This window comes from Triticum aestivum, chromosome 1B, assembly GCF_018294505.1.
Source record: "Triticum aestivum cultivar Chinese Spring chromosome 1B, IWGSC CS RefSeq v2.1, whole genome shotgun sequence".
NCBI lineage: Eukaryota > Viridiplantae > Streptophyta > Magnoliopsida > Poales > Poaceae > Triticum > Triticum aestivum.
Window position 1 is genome coordinate 34,654,850 of NC_057795.1, and position 16,473 is coordinate 34,671,322.

Consider the following 16,473-nt stretch of genomic DNA (forward strand, 5'->3'; position numbering starts at 1 on the left):
AGAGTAACAAGATCCGCAAGGGATTAGTGGGGGAATCAAATTTCTCTTGGTGGAAGTGTAGATCTAGGCCTTCTCATCCAATCCCTAGAGAATCAACAAGTTTGATTGGCTAGGGAGAGAGATCGGGTGAAAATGGAGCTTAGAGAATCAATGGGGCTTAGAGGTGGAAGAGGTGGTCAACTTTGAGAAGAAGACTCCCCTTTTATATTCAAGGGACAAATCCAACCGTTATCCACCAACTCAGCCTGCGACAGGCGATACTACCACAAGGGCATGCGGTACTACCGCAGAGAATTGCGGTTCTACCGCTGTCACGGCAGGGGATAAGACCAGTCCTGATGCGCTAAGGCAGGGAGCGGTAGAACCGCTGGCGCGGTACTACCGCGCCCCCTTGCGGTACTACCGCAAGGAAGGAATAGTCTACGCTGAGAAGGCACGGCATCCGTGACTACTTCCGCAGAGTTTTGATCTATGCAAAAATCCAATACGGTACTACCACAAGCCTGGAGCAGTACTGCCGTGTAGGGCGCGGATGTAAAAAAGTACATCTGCCCCTACTTCCGCTCATGCTACTGTGCCTACCCAGAGCGCACGGTACTAGCGCGCCCATGGAGCGGTACTACCGTGTAGGGCGCGGATGTAAAAAATTACATCTGCCCCTACTATCGCTCGAGATGCTGCGCCTGGCCTGAGGCCACGGTACTACCACTCCCAAGGAGTGCTACTACCGTGAGCACCTACGGTACTACCGCGCTGGTGGCCGGTACTACCGCAAGGGCCTGCGGTAGTAACACTCCGAAGAGCAGTACTACCGCCTGCCTCAGTTCAGCAACACTAGGAGTCCTTCATTTTGCAGAGACACGAAGAGTTGGAGGATGCTCTAAAGAGCCAAAGGAAAGGTGGTGCAAAAAGGAACAGACGTGTAGGTGTTGATTCCACCCAAACCTTACCAATGCGGACCCCCTCTTAATAGTACGGCTTTCCTACGACTCAAATCCATCGAAAAGAACCGTAGAGAAACATCGTCTTCAATAGTCGAGGGCACCAAATCGTCTTGTGTTTAGACATGATATATCTGAAATGCTCAATGCACACGATTAGTCCGCAAAAGCATTGTCATCAATCACCAAAACTACTAAGGGATAAATATGCCCTTACAAGTTTGTTATATCACTTGTAATACTTAATGGATCTGGGGTGCTTCCCGCAAAAAAAAGAAATTATAATGTATATAACTAGCACAAAACAGACTTTTTGGTTAAAGAGATACTCCTCCATTCAAAATTGTCCTAAATCAAATTTATTTAGGTTTGAGTGTGAGCAAGTCTGTACAAAAATATACCAACATCTACCACACCAAAATATTAATGGATCCACTTATATGCACCACGGTTAATTACTACTTGCTACCAATCGGTGGTTGACATCTAATGTCCCCTCGATTGCACGCTACATAAGTAACTTAGTACTCCCTCCGTAAAGAAATATAAAAGCGTTTAGATCACTACGCTCTTATATTTCTTTACTGAGAGAGTATATGCTACTTAGCAACAGATGTAGCACCAAGCACTTCCGCAAGAGTAAATTAACAATACACTAGTAGAAAAGGGGGCAATGGTCCAGGCCGGGTCAGCCCATTAGTCCCAGTTCAATCCAGAACCGGGACCAATGGGGGCATTGGACCCGGTTCGTGAGCCTCGGGGGCCAGCCGGGCCACGTGGGCCATTGGTCCCGGTTCGGCTGGACCTATTGGTCCCGGTTAGTGGGACGAACCGGGACCAATGCGCCCCGCTCCTGGCCCACCACCATTGGTTCCGGTTGGTGGCTTGAACCGGGACCAAAGGCTGCCCTTTAGTCCCGGTTCGTGGCACGAACCGGGACCAGTTAGTTGCCTATATATACCCCTCGCCCGCAAGCAGAGCACTCCTAGTGCTCTGTTTTTCGTGGCCGGCGAGGGGAGAGCTTTGTGGTGCTCTAGCTCACCTCCTATGCACACGAGGTGTTCGATGGAATGTCCGAGGCACACTACTTAAGATTTCTCCTCTCCAAGCTCGACCTCCAAGCTCCATTTTCCTCAATATTTGTCTAGGTCTAGCAGTCCGTCACATCCCGTCCCCGTCTTCACCGCCGTCGATCGCCCATGCCGATCTCGTCGCCGGCACCACCGTGGTGAGCCTCTTGCTCTTATCTTCTTTCTGAAAGGAAAAATATATTCTTACTTGTATGTTTATATAGATACTTGTATAATTTTCTTACTTTTATTATTGCATCTTTTATAGTGCGATGGTTTTGGTATCCGCCCCCGTCGGTCCTCGTTTTGTCTATGATTCGGATGTGGTATATATTATCTTTTCATAACTATTGTTTCATCTATTGTTTATGACAATTATGCCGACCAACGTGACATAGATTTTATTTATCTAGGAGGTTGTTGAACCGGAAATTCCAACTGACCCTATTGTCAAGAGGTTAAATTTAGTTGAAGAAGAAAACAATTTGTTGAAGGAAAAAATTAGAAAAATTGAGGAGGAGAAGATGATATTGGAGTTGCATGTTGCGGATGTCGTCGATGATCACAAGATCAAGATGGATGCAATGCGCTTGAAGATTAGAAAGATTAGAAAATATGCCTTTCATACCGAGGCTTGGTATCATTATGCCGTTGGATCAGTTGTTACATTGGTTGCGATTGTGATCGCATTTGTTTTCGCATTGAAATGTTTTACATAGTTTGAGTGTATGGTTTAATTAATTTAGATGCTCTGCAGAGCTTTATGTTGTTAGATGAGAACTATGTATGTACTTTGGTTTTAATGTGATGATGAACTTCTATTAATTTGGTCACTTAATTATCTATTCATGATGTTCTGTAATGATTTTTGACACACTTAATTATATATAATGCACGCAGATGAACTGGCAATGGATGTACGGTTCAAGACACACCTCCGAGTACATTAAGGGCGTGCATGAATTTCTCGAAGTGGCTGAGGCAAACAAGCAGAATGGTTTTATGTGTTGTCCATGCCCTATATGTGGGAATACGAAGTCTTACTCTGACTGGAAAATCCTTCACACCCACCTGCTTTACAAGGGTTTCATGCCACACTATAATGTTTGGACGAGGCATGGAGAAATAGGGGTTATGATGGAAGACGGCGAAGAAGAAAAGTACGATGACAACTATGTGCCCCCTGAATATGGTGATGCTACTGAAGATCAAGAGGAACTAGACGATGTGCACGATGATGCTGCAACAGGTGAAGCTGCTGAAGATCAAGAGGAACCAGACGATGTGCCCGATGATGATGATCTCCGCCGGGTCATTGTCGATGCAAGGACGCAATGCGAAAGTCAAAAGGAGAAGCTGAAGTTCGACTGCAAGTTAGAGGACCACAAAAAAGGGTTGTACCCCAATAGCGAAGATGGCAACACAAAGCTCGGTACCGTACTGGAATTGCTGCAGTGGAAGGCAGAGAATGTTGTGCCTGACAAAGGATTTGAGAAGCTACTGAAAATATTGAAGAAGTTTCCAAAGGATAACGAATTGCCCGACAGTACATACGCAGCAAAGAAGGTCGTATGCCCTCTAGGATTGGAGGTGCAGAAGATACGTGCATGCCCTAATGACTGCATCCTCGACCGCGGTGCGTACAAGGAACTAAACGCATGCCCGGTATGCGGTGCATTACGGTATAAGATCAGACGAGATGACCCTGATGATGTTGACGGCGGGCCCCCCATGAAGAGGGTTCCTGCGAAGGTGATGTGGTATGCTCCTATAATACCACGGTTGAAATGTCTGTTCAGAAATGGAGAGCATGCCAAGTTGATGCGATGGCACAGTGAGGACCGTAAGAAAGACGGGAAGTTGAGAGCACCCGCTGACGGGTCACAATGGAGAAAAATCGAGAGAAAGTACTGGGATGAGTTTGCAAGTGACCCAAGGAACGTATGGTTTGCTTTAAGTGCGGATGGCATTAATCCTTTCAGGGAGCAGAGCAGCAATCACAGCACCTGACCCGTGACTCTATGTATGTATAACCTTCCTCCTTGGATGTGCATGAAGCGGAAGTTCATTATGATGCCAATTCTAATCCAAGGCCCTAAGCAACCCGGCAACGACATTGATGTGTACCTAAGTCCATTAGTTGAAGAACGTTTACAGCTGTGGAGTGGAAACGGTGTACGTACGTGGGATCAACACAAAACAGGAGAATTTCACCTAAAGGCGTTGGTGTTCGTGACCATCAACGATTGGCCCGCTCTTGGTAACCTTTCAGGACAGACAAACAAGGGATACCACGCATGCATGCACTGTTTACTTGACACCGATAGTATATACCTGGCAAGCTGCAGGAAGAATGTGCACCTGGGCCATCGTCGATTTCTTCCGACCAACCATCAATGTCGAAAGAAAGGCGAGCATTTCGAAGGCGAGGCAGATCACCGGAGGAAGCCCGCCATGCGTACCGGTGATCACGTACTTGCTATGGTCAATGATTTACACATAATCTTTGGAAAGGGTCCCTAGTTGTTCCAAGTGACACTGGGGGACACGCACCCATGTGGAAGAAGAAATCTATATTTTGGGACCTACCCTACTGGAAAGACCTAGAGGTCCGCTCTTCGATCGACGTGATGCACGTGACGAAGAACATTTGCATGAACCTGCTAGGCTTCTTGGGCATGTATGGAAAGATAAAAGATATAGCTGAGGCATGGGAGGACCTGCAACGTTCGCACGAAAAAGACGGCATGCCTCCAAAGCAGTATGAAGGTCCTGCCAGCTATGCTCTTACCAAAGAAGAGAAGGAAATCTTCTTTGAATGCCTGCTTAGTATGAAGGTCCCGACTGGCTTCTCGTCGAATATAAAAGAATAATAAATATGTCAGAGAAAAAGTTTCAAAACCTAAAGTCTCATGACCGCCAGGTGATTATGACGCAACTGCTTCCGGTTGCATTGAGGGGGCTTCTACCGGAAAACGTCCGATTAGCCATTGTGAAGCTATGTGCATTCCTCAATGCTATCTCTCAGAAGGTGATCGATCCAGAAATCATACCAAGGCTAAGGAGTGATGTGGTGCAATGTCTTGTCAGTTTCGAGCTGGTGTTCCCACCATCCTTCTTCAATATCATGACGCACGTCCTAGTTCATCTAGTTGACGAGATTGTCATTCTGGGCCCCGTATTTCTACACAATATGTACCCCTTTGAGAGGTTCATGGGAGTCCTAAAGAAATATGTCCGTAACCGTGCTAGGCCAGAAGGAAGCATCTCCATGGGCCATCAAACAGAGGATGTCATCGGGTTTTGTGTTGACTTCATTCCTGGCCTTAAGAAGATAGGTCTCTCTAAATCGCGGTATGAGGGGAGACTGACTAGAAAAGGCACGCTTGGAAGGGACTCAATAATATGCAGGGACGGATATTCTTGGTCTCAAACACACTACACAGTTCTACATAACTCTACCTTGGTGACCCCGTATGTCGATGAACCCAAGAACAGTCTGCGCTCCAAACACCCGGAGCAGTGCGACGACTGGATTACATGTGAACACATCAGGACTTTCAGCAGTTGGTTGGAAGCACGTATCAGAGGTGACAACACTATTTATGATGAGCTGTACTTGTTGTCTAGGGGACCATCTTTGACTGTATTGATTTGGAAAGGATACGAGATAAACGGGAATACATTTTACACGATTGACCAAGATCAAAAGAGCACCAACCAAAATAGCGGTGTCCGCTTTGATGCAACAACCGAGATGGGAAAGGACACATATTATGGTTACATAGTGGACATATGGGAACTTGACTACGGACATGATTTTAAGGTCCCTTTGTTTAAGTGCAAATGGGTCAATCTGTCAGGAGGCAGGGTATAGGTAGACCCACAGTACGGAATGACAACAGTGGATCTGAAAAATCTTGGGTACACTGACGAACCGTTCGTCCTAGCCAATGATGTGGCACATGTTATCTATGTGAAGGACATGTCTACCAGACCGAGAAAGAGAAAAGATAAGGAAGCGAATACATCATACGATGATCCAAAGTGCCACATAGTTCTTTCAGGAAAAAGGGACATCGTGGGAGTGGAGGACAAGACAGACATGTCTGAAGATTATGAAAAGTTTCATGAAATTCCTCCCTTCAAAGTCAAGGCTGACCCCAGCATCTTGATAAACGATGAAGATTATCCATGGTTACAGCGCAATAAGCAAATGACACAAGCAAAGAAAAAGTGAAGACTTTCTCCCGCAACTATTATGATGATACCATGCCAACTTTGTAACTGACGAGTATGATACCATTGTCCATTTTGTACATGCACATGCTATGTGGGTCAATTTATGATACCATGCCAACTTTCAACTTTTTCATAGTTCATTTGAAATGCTTTAATGTCTTATGGTTTGGCACTCGTAATAATTGAAAATAGCAACAATAAGTATTTTGTTGTAAGTAGAAACAAAATAAAATAAATAAAGCAAGAAAGAAAACAGAAAAACAAAAAAAGTGTTTTCAAATTTGAAAACTAATGGCACTAACAGAAAGTTTATAATTTTCCTAAAACTAAAAGCAAAAAGAATTGAAAAATAAAGCAAAAAACAAAAGAAAATAAATAATGCAGAAAACAAAACAAAAAAACAATTAAAAATAGAAACAATAAGTATTTTGTTGTAAGTACAAACAAAATAAAAATAAATAAAGCAAGAAAGAAAACAAAAAAACAAAAAAAATGTTTTCAAATTTGAAAACTAATGGCACTAACAGAAAGTTTATAATTTTTTCAGAACTAAAAGCAAAAAGAAATAAAAAATAAAGGAAAAAACAAAAGAAAATAAATAATGCAGAAAACAAAACAAAAAACTAGAAAATAATTAAAAATAGCAACAATAAGTATTTTGTTGTAAGTAGAAACAAAATGAAATAAATAAAGCTAGAAAGAAAACAAAAAAAGTTGCCTCCTACTGGGCCCCCACGGCCTGAATACGACTACAAACCATACAATGGGCCAGGATTCAGGCCTGCAGTAGGCCCAGCAGGCCCATCACGCAAAGCAGTAGCATATAGGCCCGCAAGCCTACGGTGGAGAGGAGCTCGAGAGGGGTGCGGCAGTGGGGCTTATAAACCACTGTGCGCCCCTCTCAACTAGCGAATTGGGACTAAACTTTGGCCCCAACGCGGGCAGCACAGGGCCCTTTGTTCCCGGTTGGTGCCAAGTGGGGGGCATTAGTCCCGGTTGGTGCCACCAACCGGGACCAAAGGTTGCCGCTTCCCGCCCATTGGGCTGCTGAAAAGAGGCCTTGGTCCCGATTGGTGGTACCAACCGGGACTAAAGGGGGCATTAGTCCCAGTTGGAGTCACGAACTGGGACCAATGCCCTTGGTATATATACAGCAGTTAGGAAAATTTGACGAACACATCGCCAGTTGCCGCCCGACGACGCTGCCAGGCTGCCCAGATCGACGCCGTCCGCTGCCCCGCCGCCGCCCGCCGCCCAGACACCGTCCGCTGCCCCCGCCGCCGCCCGCCACCCAGACGCCGTCCGCGCGCCGCCCCGACGCCGCCCGCGGCCGACGCCGTCGTCGTCGCCCGCGCCCGTTGTCGCCGTCATCTGCGCCCGTCGTCGCCGTCACCGTCGCCGTCGTCGCCGGCCACGCCCCTGCCCCGGCCCGCCGTACGTGGTCGTCGCCGACGCCCTCGCCGCCGCCGCCGTCGCCCTCACCGGCCGCCCCCGTTGTGAGCCGCCGCCGTCGAGGCTCTGTCTTCAGTTCATACATACATGTGTATTTTTTTGTTCATTGCATTTTTTTCATATATAAAATTAATGTATATATGTATGTGGTATAGCTATATGATGAATGGATGTGGATATATGTATGTATGAATATAATGTTCATATCATTTTTTTGTTTATATATGTGTTTCATATATGTATTAATTTTTTATTTAGGTTGTTAGTAGATATCGATTTTAGGTTAGTGCATTTTAATTAGGTTAGTGTAGAGGAAAAAGTAAAATAAGGAAAAGGAAGAAAAGAGGAAGAAGGAAAAAGGAAGAAGAAGAAGAAAAAGAATGAGAGGAAAAAGGAAAATAAGAAGAGGAAGAAAAGAGAAGAAGAGGAGAGGAAAAGAAGAGGAGAAATAAATAAGAAGAAGAAAAAAGAAGAAAAAGAAGAGGAGAAGAAGAAAAAATAGAAAAAAAATTCTATTTTTTCTTCTTGTCCTCTATTCCTTTCTTCTTCTTCTTCCTTCTCTTCCTTCTTCCTCTTTTCTTCCTTTTCCTTAATTATTTTCCTTTCTCGACGGAGAAGAAGAAAAAGAAGAGGAGAAGAAGAAAGAAAGGAATAGAGGAGAAATAAATAAGAAGAACAAAAAAGAAGAAAAGGAAGAGGAGAAGAAGAAAAAATAGAAAAATTCTATTTTTTCTTCTTCTCCTCTATTCCTTTCTTCTTCTCCTCTTTTTTTTTCTTCTTTTTTTTCTTCAATCTTCTCCTCTATTCCTTTCTTCTTCTCCTCTTTTTATCTCTTCTTCGTTTTCTTATGTTTTATCGGGTCTGTCGCCGTCAGGCTGCTCGCCTTCGCCCTCCCCGCCCCCTCGAGATAACTTCGACATGAGGGGCGGTCGATATATATACCCCCTCTCGACCGTGATAACCTATACAACGGCAACACCCCCCTCGGCCCTCTCTCTCGACAAAAACTCTCGAGGCCACCCAAATTTACCAAGTTAAAAGAGTGTTTTCATCGAGGCCACCCCAAACCCTTGAAGCGTTGTGTCGAGGCGATCCCAAACCCTAGAGAAGCAGCGTCGAGGCCACTAACATGATTCCTTATTGTGATTAGCTAGCTAGTTCTACGTTTGCCACTAATATATATCCATCTGTACCATGTTTTTGAATAATAATTGATATGTTGTAAATATTTGCAGAAACTATGGAGCACTACCGAGACGAAGCAACAGAAGCGATGTTGGGGGAGATGATCGCAGAAGGAACTGATGTTGTTGCGTCATTTTTCATCGACGTCGTTGGTGAGGCAGGAGGTGAAGAAGAGGGCTATGTTCATGATGGCTCCGGCCCATTAATGCCAGTACAAGAAGAGGGCTATGTTCATGATGGCTCCGGTGATGACCCAATGGAGGTACAAGAAGGAGACCGTGCTGACTGCTCCGGTGATCGAACCGAGTCCGGCCAGGTATATATATATTAGTTAAGCCCGTGCTGACTAGTTAATTGATGCATTCACTGTTTTGGTATATGTACACATATTAATTACTCTCGTCTTTCTTCCTTTTAATTTCTAGCCCTCCGGATCGAGCACAACTTCGGTAAGGAGACGAGGCCCGAAGAAAAAGTTGAGCTCGGATGAAAGGTTTGAGATCATAGAAATCGCGCCCGACGGCGAACCGATTGAACCCATCCGGACAAAGAACGCATTTTCTGCTCAGTGCGGGGTTCTTGTTAGGGACAAGATCCTGATCAGCATCCAGCAATGGTATAAGCCTAAGGACGACCCTGAGGTGTCTTATGTCAATGATATGCAGAAAGAAGATCTTTGGACTCAGCTGAAGGCAAATTTCACCCTACCGCCAGAGGAGGATCCGGAGAAGCCAGTTAAAGAGCAATTAATCAAGTCATGTGCTCTTAAGAAGATGGCAACCCTATTCAGGAGGTGGAGGAAAGAGTTGAACCATTTTTCGAAAAAAAAGACACCAGAATTCATCGGCAAATATGAGAAGATCAAAGATCATTGGCCCGCATTTGTGGCCCACAAGACATCAGAAAAGAGTAAGAAGATGTCAGCGACGAACAAGCAAAATGCTGCGAAGAAGAAGCTTCACCATCGCACGGGGTCAGGTGGCTACCTCAAAGCCCGGTCTAAGTGGTCCAAGGCTGAGAATGATCTGCTTGAAAAAGGGATCGAACCAGAGACAATGAGATGGCCAGACCGTTGCCGGACTTGGTTCGTCGGGGCTGGCGGAACCTTGGACCCTGTACCAGGGATGTGCTGTTGGACGGACGAGCAACTGGAAATACCAGTCAAGAACCTTCGGAAGTATATCAATGCAGCGCAGAAAGGGACGTTCGTACCAGACAGGGAGAAGGACGAGCTCACAATGGCCCTCGGGAATCCTGAGCACCCTGGACGGACACGAGGCACGCCAGGCTCCATTCCGTGGAATGTTGGTTTTCCGGATGCAGGGGGTTACAAAGCCCACGAGAGGAGGAAGAAACTGGAGCAGGGCCAACTGCAGGCGCTGCACGAAAGGTTAATGGGGCTAGAGGAACGAGAAGATGAACGAGAAGCAGCAGATCGGAGCAAACGACCTGCCGAAGCTTCCCCCGAAGATACCCTGCCATCTCAGCGGAGAAGAAGCGTGGCTTCCACCGAGCTGCTTCAGCCGGAGCATGTCTTGACGGCTCCTGCCAGCTATCCCATGGATGCTATCACGGAGTCTCAACATTGCCACATTATGGTGCGATGGATGAATTTGAAGGTCAAGGCGGCTGTTGGCTCTGTTTATCCTAGTGGATCCGGAGCAACTTATCACTGCCGGCCGATTCCATAAGGATATGCTAAGGTGATGGTGGATGAAATAACGGAGGGATTTGAGGACCTCGTGCTTGACCACCCTACCGGCGAAGGGGAGACTAGGCTGGGTTCTGCTCTGAAGACTCTATGGCGGAAGGAGCTCATCAACCTTCCGAACTGGACGCCTCTGCCTCCTCCTCCACCTCCGGCGAGTCAGGGCACTCCGCCTCCTCCACCGCCTCCTCCTCCGGTGAGTGACGATCAGGGCACGCGTGGCGGCACTCCGCCTCCTTCTCCGGCGCGTGGCGGCACTCCGCCTCCTTCTCCGCCTGCGTCGGCGCTCCCGAGCAGCCAGCAGCCTCCTCCTTCTCCGCCTCGCCAGCAAGGGCGGAAGAGACCCACCGCCGCCCCGGCTGCTCCGGCGCGTCGTACTCCTTCTCCTCCGCCTCGTAAGCAAGCACGAAAGAAGACAGACGCCGCAGCCGCTCCATCTGCTCCGGCGTCTAGCAGCACAACCAGAGGCAGGAGGCAATACATATACGGTCCACCTCTCAAGCCTCTAGAGAAGTTACCGTACAAGAGGACCGAGGAGGAAAACGATATGATTGTGCGGACCCACGTGAAGGAGTTCTTTGAAGGGGTGAAAGCAAAGAGACATCCACCTCCGGAGGAGAAGGTAGATCTAGTGAAAGCAAAGCGCACTATCGATGCCCTGAGGAAACCACCAAAGTCTCCACCGAGAACCAACTATGAGCGGATTACTGAACAGACATATCTCCAAGCCCAGCGGTCGGGAACTACTGTCAGTGCTAAAAGGTCAAAAGAACGAGCAAAGGGAAAAAAATTGCCCAGCTCGGCGAACAAGCACAACAATCGTGCCCCCCGCTCAATGTGTCTAATGCTCCGGGGACGGTGGCCGGTTATGGCAATCTTGAAGATTACCTGCCTGACGATGCACTTCCTGATTTCTTGGAGGTGGATGAACACAGATACAAGTATGGGAAGCCTCTCGTCAAAGATGAAAAATCACTGACAACAATGATGCGAAGATTCCATAATTGGTACATGGAAACCTACAGAGAGTCTGAGGGTATGAATGATTTGTATCTGAATATTAAAGAGGAGCACGACCTCGTTGCAAATGATCTGTGGACTGTTCCATTTGATGAGTTCTTCGCGTTCTTCAATCAAAAGGCCCTCGATAAACTAATGGTCTTTTGCTACTGTCTGTAAGTACTATTTCTGTCATTAAGTCTCTATATATAGCTCGGCTCTTTCATTTCATGTATTTATAATTAATTATCCTCAATATATTATGCAGATTGAAGATCGCCGAGTGCAAAAAACAAGAAATTTATGATATTGGGTTCATTAACGCAAATATCATAGATGAATTTCTGGTTAAAAAGGACATCAAAGAAACCGAGGACAACGTGCTACAATCGTTGATCAAAAATCAAAACAAAGATACCATACTCTTTCCTTACAACGGCAAGTGAGTGTTACTGTTGTGTGCATATTCGGTTTCCCTTATTACTCGAGCGTGGTTATAGTAATGTAATTGATGAGTTATGCATGCGTGCGCAGGTACCACTATATTCTTCTGGAGATTAAGCTTGAGCGTGGACTAGTAACCGTCTTAGACTCGAGACGGAAAGATCCCAAATCCTATGCGGACATGACTGAAATGCTCAGCAAGTAAGTTCAATCGATCATTATCGCACCATATCGGCAACTTTTTGTTCATTTCCTGATATCTCAAGTAATAATAATTATTTTCTTTGTCTTGCAGGGTTTGGAAACAGTTCACCGCACAAGCTCCGGGACTGCTGAAGGAGCTGCGATATACATACCCAAAAGTAAGTACTACTGGCTAGCTAGTTGCGTGCATCTCCCGTTGATTCTATAGCTATACTTTCATCAATGCCATTTATAATGCTTCATTATCAGTTTGATTGACATCTATTTCTCGTAAAGTGCTTGTGGCAGGAAGAAGGGAATGATTTCTGTGGATACTACGTGTGTGAGTTCATCCACAACGCGACTTTGAAAAACAAGCGGGGCTACTCTCAAAGACAACATGAAGTGCGTAAGCAATAATATTCACAATTTAATTTTATTACACCATCATTTCTGTTGAGTTTCATTCATAATATATGTATTAATTAACCCCCTTCTTCAAATTAGACGTGGCAGATGCGGAATGAACTCCTAGAACCAGATCGCATGAAAGCAATTCAAGAGGAATTGGCGGGATTCTTTCTTGACCACGTCATCAATAAAGCCGGAGAATACCATGTGGAAATTGATTTCAATTGCTAGGGGATTGTAATTAAGAGATCTTATACATATTGTACATGTATGTAGCCAGTAGCGTCAGATACATGATATACGAAAACTTGTTGTTCGACCAATCTCTCGGAGAAGGAGAGGTCGATCGATTACTTCTCTCGGTATGCATGACGAACTTCTGTACTGAATGGTTCTCTTGATCACTTATGTATATATAGTACGTAGCATCGACCAAGCACGGACATAAGAGAGGTCACTTCTCTCTATTAATTAGCTAGCTAACACAATATATGAAACACCTAAATTAACCCCCCAAAACCCCCAACCCCCCCCTCCTTTCAAAAAAATAAATAAATAACCCCTGCCACTGGAATGCTGACGCGTGGATGCCTTTTGGTCCCGGTTGGAGCCATCAACCGACACCAAAGGCCCCCTGACTAGGCTCGGCGCACAGGGCCACGTGGAGGAACATTGGTCCCGGTTCGTGTTTGAACCGGGACTAATGGGTGGAGGTATTAGTAACGACCCATTAGTCCCGGTTCATGAACCGGGACTAAAGGCCCTTACGAACCGAGACTATTAGGTGTTTTTCTAGTAGTGATACTATTTAACTACTGATGATTACACTAGCTCAAGTGACATCGACGTCAATGATGTTTATGTTGCCTCTTTGCAAGGTTTTTTTTCTTTTTTTTCTATTCGAAAAGGGGGGTTCCCCGGCCTCTGCATCAAGAGTGATGCATACGGCCATCTTATTAAGCAAGAAACAGAATGTGCCAACAAAGTTCCAAAGACTCAAACTTAAAGAAAGAAAAAGCAGCTCACACAGAGCGCAAAAGGCTAGATACACAAACTAGCCAGGAAAAGATGCCACAACCGGCTGGCTAAAAAAGGTAGGTAAACTAATTGCCTATCCTATTACATGACCGCCATCCAAACCGGTTGAAGATATCCCGAGCTACCATCTCCCAACGGATAGACCCAGTAACCAAATGCTCCCTGACCTCCATCGGAGTGAGTAGCGACCACGAACGGATCACTGCCGTAGCTCGGAAAATAACCTGCAAAAAATGAATCCGTGAAGTTCTGTTAAAAACCAAATCATTTCTGCAAAGCCAGGTGGTCCACAGCAAAGCGCAGACTCCAACCCGAATATGTCTTGCTAAGGTAGACTCAATCCCATTAAGCCAAATCCCAAATAAAGCATTAACAGTAGTCGGTGGAGTAATGTTAAAAGCAATGTGGACCGTCTGCCAAAGGACCTTGGCCAACGGGCAATCAAAAAAGAGATGCCTAATCGTCTCATCCCGATCACAGAAACTACACCTAGTAGGTCCTGTCCAATTACGCTTTATTAAGTTGTCCTTTGTTAGAATAACTTGTTTATGGACAAACCACATAAACACTTTTATTTTCAAAGGAACTTTGACATCCCAGACACTCTTGGAAGTTGGAATGGAGTTCGAATTAATAACATCAATATACATTGACTTAACTGTAAATACTCCAGACCTAGTTAACTTCGAGCGTAATTCATCAGGTTGGTCAGAAAGTTGAACCTCCATTAGTCTCCTAACTAAATGGAGCCAAACTTCCCAACGATTGCCCGCTAGCGACCGTCTAAACTGAATATTAAGGGGGATAGATTGAAATACCGTTGCAACGAACACCTCACGTCGTTGAGCAATACGATATAAAGACAGATATTGAATGGCCAAGGGTGAGTCGCGAAGCCAAGTATCCTCCCAGAACCGTGTAGTGGCACCATTTCCAATAACAACTCTTGTCCTATTGAACATTAATTGGTTAACTTTCATGAGTCCTTTCCAGAAAGGCGAGTCAGTCGGCCTAACTGTTACCTGGGACAGAGTTCTAGTCTGGAGGTACTTGCTGCGAAGGATCTGCGCCCACATGGCTTCAGTCCCGGAAGCGAGCTTCCACAACCACTTACTAAGAAGGCATCTGTTCTTAACTTCAAGATTCTCAATACCAAGCCCTCCTTGGTCTTTGGGTCGACAGATAATATCCCATTTAGCAAGCCGGTATTTTCTTTTAAGTTCATCACCCTGCCAACAGAAGCATGATTGATAGAAGTCCAGTCTTTTCCTAACACCAACCGGGACCTCAAAGAACGATAAGAGGAACATAGGCATACTCGTGAGCACCAAATTTATCAAGATTAACCGGCCTCCGTATGACATGAGCTTACCCTTCCATCAACTCAGTTTCCTCTCAAATCGGTCCTCGATACACTTCCACTCTCTGTTTGTCAGCCTACGATGGTGTAACAGAATACCAAGGTAGGAGAAGGGCAAACTCCCCAACTCGCACCCAAACAATTGCCTATAAGACTCCTGTTCGTCTTTGGCTCTACCAAAGCAGAACAACTCGCTCTTATGAAAGTTAATCTTTAACCCGGACAATTGTTCAAAGAGGCATAACAACAACTTCATATTTCTCGCCTTGGCCAAGTCGTGCTCCATAAAGATGATTGTATCATCAGTGCATTGAAGGATGGATACACCTCCATCAACAAGATGAGGTACCAAACCACCCACTTGACCATTCTCCTTAGCCATCCCTATCAAAATTGCTAACATATCCACCACAATGTTAAACATGATAGGGGACATCGGATCTCCTTGTCTGAGGCCTTTATGAGTCTGGAAATAATGACCTATATTGTCATTCACTTTAATTCCCACTCTCCCTTTTTGCGTAAATGATTCGACCTGCCGGCGCCAGGCGTCATCAAAACCTTTCATACGCAATGCCTGTTGGAGGAATGGCCACTTGACCTTATCGTACACTTTTTCGAAATTCACCTTAAAAATTACCCCATCTAATTTTTTGGAGTGAATTTCATGGAGCATTTCACGAAGGACAACCACCCCTTCAAGGATGTTTCTGTCCGGCATGAAAGCAGTTTGGGATTGTTGCACCACAGAATGCGCAATCTGTGAGAGCCTATTAGTCACGACCTTGGTGAAGATTTTGAAACTAACATTGAGGAGGCAAATCGGCCTGAACTGCTCAATTCTTACAGCCTCCATTTTCTTAGGGAGCAATGTGATAGTTCCAAAATTCAAGTGAAATAATTGAAGTTGTCCAGAGAAAAGATCCTGAAACATAGGTAACAAATCCCCCTTAATAATGTGCCAACACTTTTTATAGAACTTGGCTTGGAACCCATCCGGTCCGGGAGCCTTATTGCTTTTCATTTGTGCAATAGCATCAAACACCTCCTTCTCCGAAAACGGGGCAAGCAAGATATCATTATCGGCAGCAGACAATTGAGGTACATCCTCAGTCCTAGACTCATCGAGGGTCACACAATTAACCTCCGGAGGTCCAAATAACTGCCTATAATACTCGGTAATATATGTTTTGAGATTATCCTGCCCAACAATAGTACCCTCATCTTGTTCAAGTTGGAAGATACGCTTCTTTCTGTGCTTACCATTGGCAATCAGGTGAAAGAATTGAGTATTGGCGTCCCCTTGGACCACTTTGCGAACCTTAGCTCGCAACGCCCACTTCAACTCTTCTTCGCGGATAAGTTCTTTCAACCTCTTCTCCGCCTCAGTCTTAACCTCGAGCTCAGCGGGTAGCAGAATCGCGGATTCAGCTTTTATGT